The following is a 7,273-nucleotide window of genomic DNA, read 5'->3' as shown; positions in this document are numbered from 1 at the left end:
GCCAGACAGAGAGTCATGGACGAGCCCCTGCAACGCCCGTACATTTGGACGACTCAAGCTAGGTGCAACACTGACCGGCTCACCTGGCTTATTGCACTGCAGATAGGGCCCCGACTCCGTGGACTGCGCCATAGCGACGGTGCGGCCGGGTGCCAGGATACTCTGCAGTGAATGTTCCGACTCTGGGCAAATTACGGACGTAACCGCTGCAAGCTGACTGCTGCTGGCCAGATTCGTCCAGTGAACTGACATGCAATGCGCGAAAGATCCAAATCTAGCTGCATCGACTACAACCGGATCACCTAATGCAGAAACTAAGCGATTCTGAGCTGCCAAAGCGTTCAACCAGGTTGCTTGAGGCTTCTCGCAAACAAACATAAAAGCTGATGTGCGACGCTGAATGCGCTGCAAAATATGCAAGATATTTAAGACGTGATCAGTGACGCAGACGCCAGATGCTAAAGAACCAGGCTCCTTGCCGACGTCGTGCCAGCACCAACTGGCGAAAATAAACCACTGCGAACCATCACAAGCTCCTGCTGCAAGAAGAGCTCGCTCGTCCACCTTCTTAGGATCCAGTGGGAGATCCAACCATACACGCCGGTAAGCCTCGGGAGAAAACTGTCTGGGATATTCTGCGCTGAGACAATCCAGTCGCGCGGAAATTACCTTGGCTGCCTCTGAGTCAGGCTCCGAAGAGAGATACCTGTCTACACGATATCCGTTGCGGAGGCAAGCCTCTAGACCTGCACACATCCCACCTATGGGTTCGTAAACTGTTACCCCCGACCCCAGAGCACGAGAGAAGAAAGCTCGGGCAAAAGGGTTAGTGTGGTTAGAAGGGAATAGGTGAGGTGAAATTCGGGCTGCTTCCTTGACCCAGCGAACAGCTTTAGCATGCAACTGTTCCCCTTCCTTCGAGTCCATATCAGGCTCGTCATCCGGAGGCACATGCAGTGAATCGCAAGGCAAACCCAAACTACCGGCTAATAAAGAGTCAGGCAGTGGACAAAAGTCATCAGAAAATCCAGCGACGGGAGTGAATGAAGCAAGTGCTGTACGCAAATTGACGCCCTCAACCCAAGACTGTGCAGTGAGTGCTGAGGTACGGCGTGTTTCACACAAGTCCTGATCCATGCGAGCCCCTGTGTTGTCAACGGATGACGGGACTGGTTGCCTAGAGAGCAGGTCAGCATTTTGGTGCTTAAGACCCGGGCGATGCACAACCTCAAAGTCGTATTCCTGCATGATGAGTGCAAACCGTGCATACTGCCCCGTGAGCCCATCTGCACTCATGAGGTACGTTAGGGGTTGATGGTCAGTGACAAGAGTGAACTTGGGCCCACCAAGGAGGTGATGTCGGAACATTTTGACAGCCCAAACAGCAGCAAGCATCTCCCCTTTGTAGCTGCTATAATTTTTTTCATGCTTATTAAGGGAACGACTAATGCACGCGCAGATGTACTCGTTACCCTGATCGTCCAGCTGGCCTAAAACAGCACCAATCCCATGGTTAGAGAAATCGGTGTGCAGGATCAGCGGGCGGGTATAGTCTACACGGCGCAAAATAAGACCTTCCCTAGAAAAGACAGACTTGATGCTCGTGAAGGCCGCTTCCTGCTCAGGGCCCCAAACCCAGGGTTGATCTTTCTTCAACAAAAGGGTGAGGTTGGCAGTTAGCGAGCTCATGTTAGGTATGTAACAACGATAATAATTGACAAAACCTAGATACGAGCGGAGTTTGGACACGTTGCGAGGGGGTTTTAGGGCCATGATCGCAGCTATCTTTGCATGGTGTGGACTGATGCCTTCGGCGCTTAAGTTGTGGCCTAGATACTCAATGACATCGGCACCAAAGATAGATTTATCAGGATGAGCCCGTAGACCACATGAATGCAGCGTGTCTAGAACCGCGGCGACGTGCTTTAAATGCTCTTCTGGGGTTGCACTATAGATTAGCACGTCATCTATGTATGCACGAGAGCAGCCATCTAGCCCTGCCTTAGCCAACTCGTAATCCATTACTCGTTGGAATTTTGCCGAGGCGTTCTTGAGGCCGTAAGGCATGCGTGTGTACATCATGAGCTTATTCCCAACCCAGTAGGCAGTTTTCGGTTGGTCTTCAGGCAAAATGGGAATTTGCAAGAATCCCTGCCGCAAATCTAACTTAGAAAATATGCGTGCATGTGCACACTGATGAAAAATGTCCTCCGGCCTATGCAACCCATAGCGATCAGCCCGAGTGTGCTTGTTAACAGGCCGGTAGTCCTGCGCCATGCGGTGGTCTGTCCATAAGCCCATGTCTGGATCCTTTTTAGCGGCTATGACTGGGTTCACCGCACAGACAGTCGCGCCCTTGTGCTCAACAACGATACCCGCCTTGACGAGTTCCGAAGTTTTTCCCACTATGACCTCCTTTTCCATGGGGGAGTAACGTCTAGGGGGTTGCACTATAGGCCTGTCTGTATCTAGGTCCAAGGTGAAAGGACCCTGATCCCCACTATAGCCCGGTAATTGTTCCATGGAATAGGCAAAGGACAAGCTCTTCCGCGAGCGGACTATATTTTGTAGCGCTGCGCTATTCTGAGGGTTTAGCAAGGCACTGTTGCCCCAGATCCACCCACCTTCTGGGTCCTTCTGGTAGCGGCTGTAACCGGCTGCTGCTGAAACGCCTTCAGGAGTGAACGAGCCGACGCTGGATAAGGCGGAGGAAAACCCTAAAAAGGGGTGGAATGAAGAACTAGGACCCTCGGGAGAGCAGGGGTCGAAACCCACAGGCTGACGGGTCCTTGGAAAGATGGACGATGCTCCCGGCTGATGCAAGAGGACGCCACCAGTGGTGATTAAACTGGACGACGCCTGCACCATGTCACTGCCAGTCCATGCTGCTTGCATGGCACCTGCTCCTGCGGCTAGAGTTAGCAACAGGGATGCAACGAGAGCAAAGGAAGCGAAGTGCCAGCCGCTACGTGGCTGTAATGCAGGATGGCCTAACAAAGACCTACGCCTATACAGTGGCTTCTTTCGCTTTCCTGTGCGAGCAGGAGGGTGGCGCGAAGAGGAAACAGGCATGGGTCGTGTAGCTAGGCAAGCGTGATCTATTAAACCGTTGGCCGTGTATAAAAGAACGGCACCAGCCGCCGTGAGAACGGGGCTAACAAAACACACGTTGAATGCGTCCACAAAGAAAGTGGCATACGTAAGTAGCAAAAGGAAAATGGAACCAAGCTGATTCGCACCAACTGATAACCGGGACGCGAAGTTGCCCCAGTGATCTCGCCTAGTGTTGTTGATGTAGGCGGTTGACGTGCCCTGCTCAGAGGAATGAGAGGACTGGTGCGGAATAGGAGGGACGTCAGCGGTGGATTCCCCCCCCCCAGCTCGGAGCCGGAAGGAGAGGTGCTGGGAATGGCCATGCTGACGCACGCAACTCCCACAAGTGAACCATGCTGAGAAGGCTTGTGCTTCACAAGCTTGCGCATGGGAATCGTTACCTTATAATTAGGGTACTGCAAAAAGTTAGGATGAAAGTGCAGCCTAGGCTCTGGATATGATTCCAGAGCGTCCCCTAAGAATTTCGCCTGTTCATTACCCACTAGGAGCTGAAACAGGTCGGGTCGCTCGTCAACGACCAGGGTTTTAGTAAGCGGGACCCGCGTGGCATGCGGCGTGCCCGGAAGAAGCTCAAAAAAGATGTTTGAGGTGTCCAACTCTCCGCGCACAGCACCCCCTAGCTGCAACGAGGTGGACAGCCGCGTGGTTGTCTCGACTATGGGCAGGTTAAGTGCTTTGGCTACACTGGTCGGCATTACGTTGACCGTTGCGGCAAAATCACGCAACACCTCCGGAGCTGCCCTGTCGTGCTGCCCCTGAACCAACACACACGCCCCTGTTTCGTAGTAATACAGACCCTCGGGTTCCCCCATGTAACGCGCCGCCGACGGATTAACCGCTAAAGCCTGCTCCCGCTCATCAGGCGAGAGCTTCGACAAAGTGCGCAGAGGCGGACCCTTAACCCCACTTACCTGGTACTCGAAACCGGCACCACGGTGGTTGGAGGGTTTGGCGCGCCCTTGGGCCGCCAGGGCAAAAGATGCCAGGCCAGAATCAAGGGGAGGTGGCATGACCAGCTCCGGTGCTGCTGCCAGGAAACAGGCGAGCTGCACACTCTTGTCGGCCTGAAGCGTGGAAAATCCCTCCCCGAAGCTGCTCGAAACTGAGCTGGAACCCTGTGTTGCTTGGGCCGTGCTTGGGGGATGGGGTTTGGCGTCTAAGGGGCCGCCGGTGGAAGACAGCCCCTGCTGGCAGAGCAGGTTAAGAAAAGTGCCGACAGGCATGTCGGAGATTTTACGCAGGAGAATATTGTCATCCAGCAGTGTATGAGTGCGTTTTGAGTTGTTCGCCACGGGTGGTGTCGGTGGTGGGTACTGCTTCGTGACTAAAGGGGCAGGGGTAAAGGACTTAGGAACAGCCTGCGAATGCATGGTGGCTAAGCTGTTGTACCTTACCTCTTGTGCGCTGCGCGTCCATGTGAGTGGCGCCATCCTGGCCTGCTGGCTGGGAGAGGCGTTAGACGCCGCTTCATGGAACTGCGTCGTGCAGCAGGCCACCTCCTCATCCCCCTCGTCCTCTGCTGCGAAGTCGTCCTCGAAAGCTGCGGCAACAGCCGCCGCCAAGGCCGCCTTCTTTTCAACCGCCTTCTTGCGCTGCAGAAATAAAACCTTCAGGGCTGGGTTAGCAGGCTCATAGCCCGCGGGAGCGAGCTCGGGGTGGAAAATGAAGCACTTGCTCTGCTGGTGACCCATGGTTCCGCAGAACTCGCAAGATGGCCTATTCCCCCGCGATTCGCTAGCACCCTGTCCCTGCTTGGGCTTAGATGGCCCAGCCCCCTTCTGCTTTTGCCCGCCCATTCCTCTGGACCCCCCTGAGGTCGACGCGCTGCCCTGTCCCTGGGAAATCAAGGTAACCACACGCTCAACAATACCGGAGGGGATGTCAGAGGTCAAAAGCGCGGACTTCGTCTTTGGGGGATTTAAGACACGGCACTGCGCCATATCGTGAGATGCATTAGTGCCGTGCTTCTCGCAGTAAAAGGTGCGTTTTTCCTTAATAGGGGGTTTTGCTGCACTCTTCTGCTGCGGCGGCTTTTTGCGTACCTGCACTGCTCTGTCCTCCAACGGAAGGTTGTTCCACACAACCTCAGCCTCTTGTGCCGTCTTCTCCAAACGATCGTACCACTTGGTACGCTCCACGGTAATGAGGTGCCTCTCCAGGTGATGCCGAACCATGGGGTTTAAACCCTCTAGAAAACGTTCCGCGACCTGGTGCTTGCTGACCCTACCGTCCAGCTTTTTCTCCAGCGCTAGCAGCATATCCTTGAAGACTATGGGAGAGAGAGCTCCCTGCTGCATGCTTCTGAAGCGCGCAAGATCACTTTCCGCGTGCGCGGAGGCAAAGTTTTCCTCTAAAATGTGGGCGTAATAGTCGTACAGTTGGTGAGGAGAGATGGTGTTGGCCGCCGCACCTGGTTCAGCTACTCTGAAGTGCGCTGCAGCTTTGGCTATGAGGTCCTGTCTGTGGGAGTTGTACCACGCCTCGAAGGGCGTGTTACGACCAGGCAGTGCGTCAAGGTACGATTTGAGGCTCTCAACAGACAAGTTGTTCCTAGTGAGCGGGTAGGCAACTCCTTGCTGGAACACCTTGGTGAGGAAGTCATCCAACCCGTTGTGCTGGAACGGGTCGAGGGTAGGGTAAAGGTTCTGCATGATTTCGTCATCAGAATCGCTGTCCCTAGAAAATATAGGGTTGAGGTAGGTGCGGGGCCTACCTAGTGCTTCAAAGAGACGCGACCACTTCTCCCTATCGGAATCTGTTCCGGTAGTTTCTAGTGGGGCAGTAACCTCACCCTCAGTTGGAGCTAACTTAGTCAGGGGAAGTTCCACCTGTACTGCTAGGCCACTATCGGAACGCGAGCACGGAATACGGGCGGCTTCGCTAGTACTAGACCCTGAGGTGGACACCCTACGCGTATCCTTACGCGAAACCTTGCTTACCTCCTGCTGATCTCGCTGACTCGTCGAGCGAAGATGTTGCGCAGTGGCGGCCCGCGGGATGTTGCGATGTAGAGGCTCCGTGGGACTTATGCTTCCCTGTGTAATAATTAGCTTACGAAAAACAAGATAAGAAAAAGTAAAAGATGCAGCAACAAACGCGAGGCGAACAGGCAAGGACTAAGCAATAAAAAGCCTAGCGACTACTAAAAGTACTGAACCCGCCCCACCTAAGCTGGTGTCGCTGTAAAGTTGCGTTGTATCGAGCTGCAAAACAAAGAGTAGCTGCGTAAAAACAGCTGGAATAACTGGTAACACTGCGTCGGGAAAGAGTAGAATACCGACTCGATAAGCTTGCAGCATTTACTCCATCATATCATTGCGCTTAGGCGCACAAAAGTCTCCGTATTCAAATAGAGGAAATTGCACCACCTGTTGTGCTGATAACAATAGTTTGCCTCGGCCTGGGAAGCTGATCCAGGTCCGGATATAGCTGCTCAGCTAACAGGTAGCGGATATTGCAAATGACCGGTCGCGGCTCGATGTCGACCCTAACACCGCGAGCCAAAAGACCTATATAAATGAGTTCAGGAGATTTGCCAAGAGGCTCGAAGATGTGTGGAATCAGCCGATGGTGCCGGTGTCTGACTGGAGTGGCCTGAACACTACGGCGAAGAAAAGTGTTGGTGTGAAAACCAAAAGGGATTGCGCCCCGGGCGTCCTCTGCGTGGCCTGGGGTTAACTGCCTCGATGTAAACTGCAGTAGCGAATTGAGGCTAGTGAAAGCAAAAGAATTGATGTGACCCCGTATAATTTGGCTTAGGGTTTTAGGGAGTACACACGGGGGGAAAGAATGGGCTATTGCAGCGAAGCAACGCCCCAGATGAGTGCTAAAAACAGTGCATTAGAACATGCATATTTGAAGCTTAGCCTAACGTTGTCCTTGGCCTCCGACTGCACCCACTACCCTCCAGAGCGTGGCCTGGAGCTTTTCGAGTCGAGGGACGTACGTCATACATCGCTACAAGGTGTGTATGGATAGGGAGGGTCGGGGAATTGGGGCTGGAAGGGTTGGGAGGGTCGTGGCACGGGAGTTGGCGGGGTATGGGGGTTAGGGAGGGTCGGGGAATAGGGGTTGGGAGGGTCGGGGCACTGGGGTTGGCGGGGTATGGGGGATAGGGAGGGTCGGGGAACGGGGTTGGGAGGGTCGGGAGGGTCGGGAG

Source organism: Volvox carteri (assembly GCF_000143455.1).
Source record: "Volvox carteri f. nagariensis unplaced genomic scaffold VOLCAscaffold_114, whole genome shotgun sequence".
Lineage (NCBI taxonomy): Eukaryota > Viridiplantae > Chlorophyta > Chlorophyceae > Chlamydomonadales > Volvocaceae > Volvox > Volvox carteri.
Note: the sequence above shows the minus strand (reverse complement) of the source record.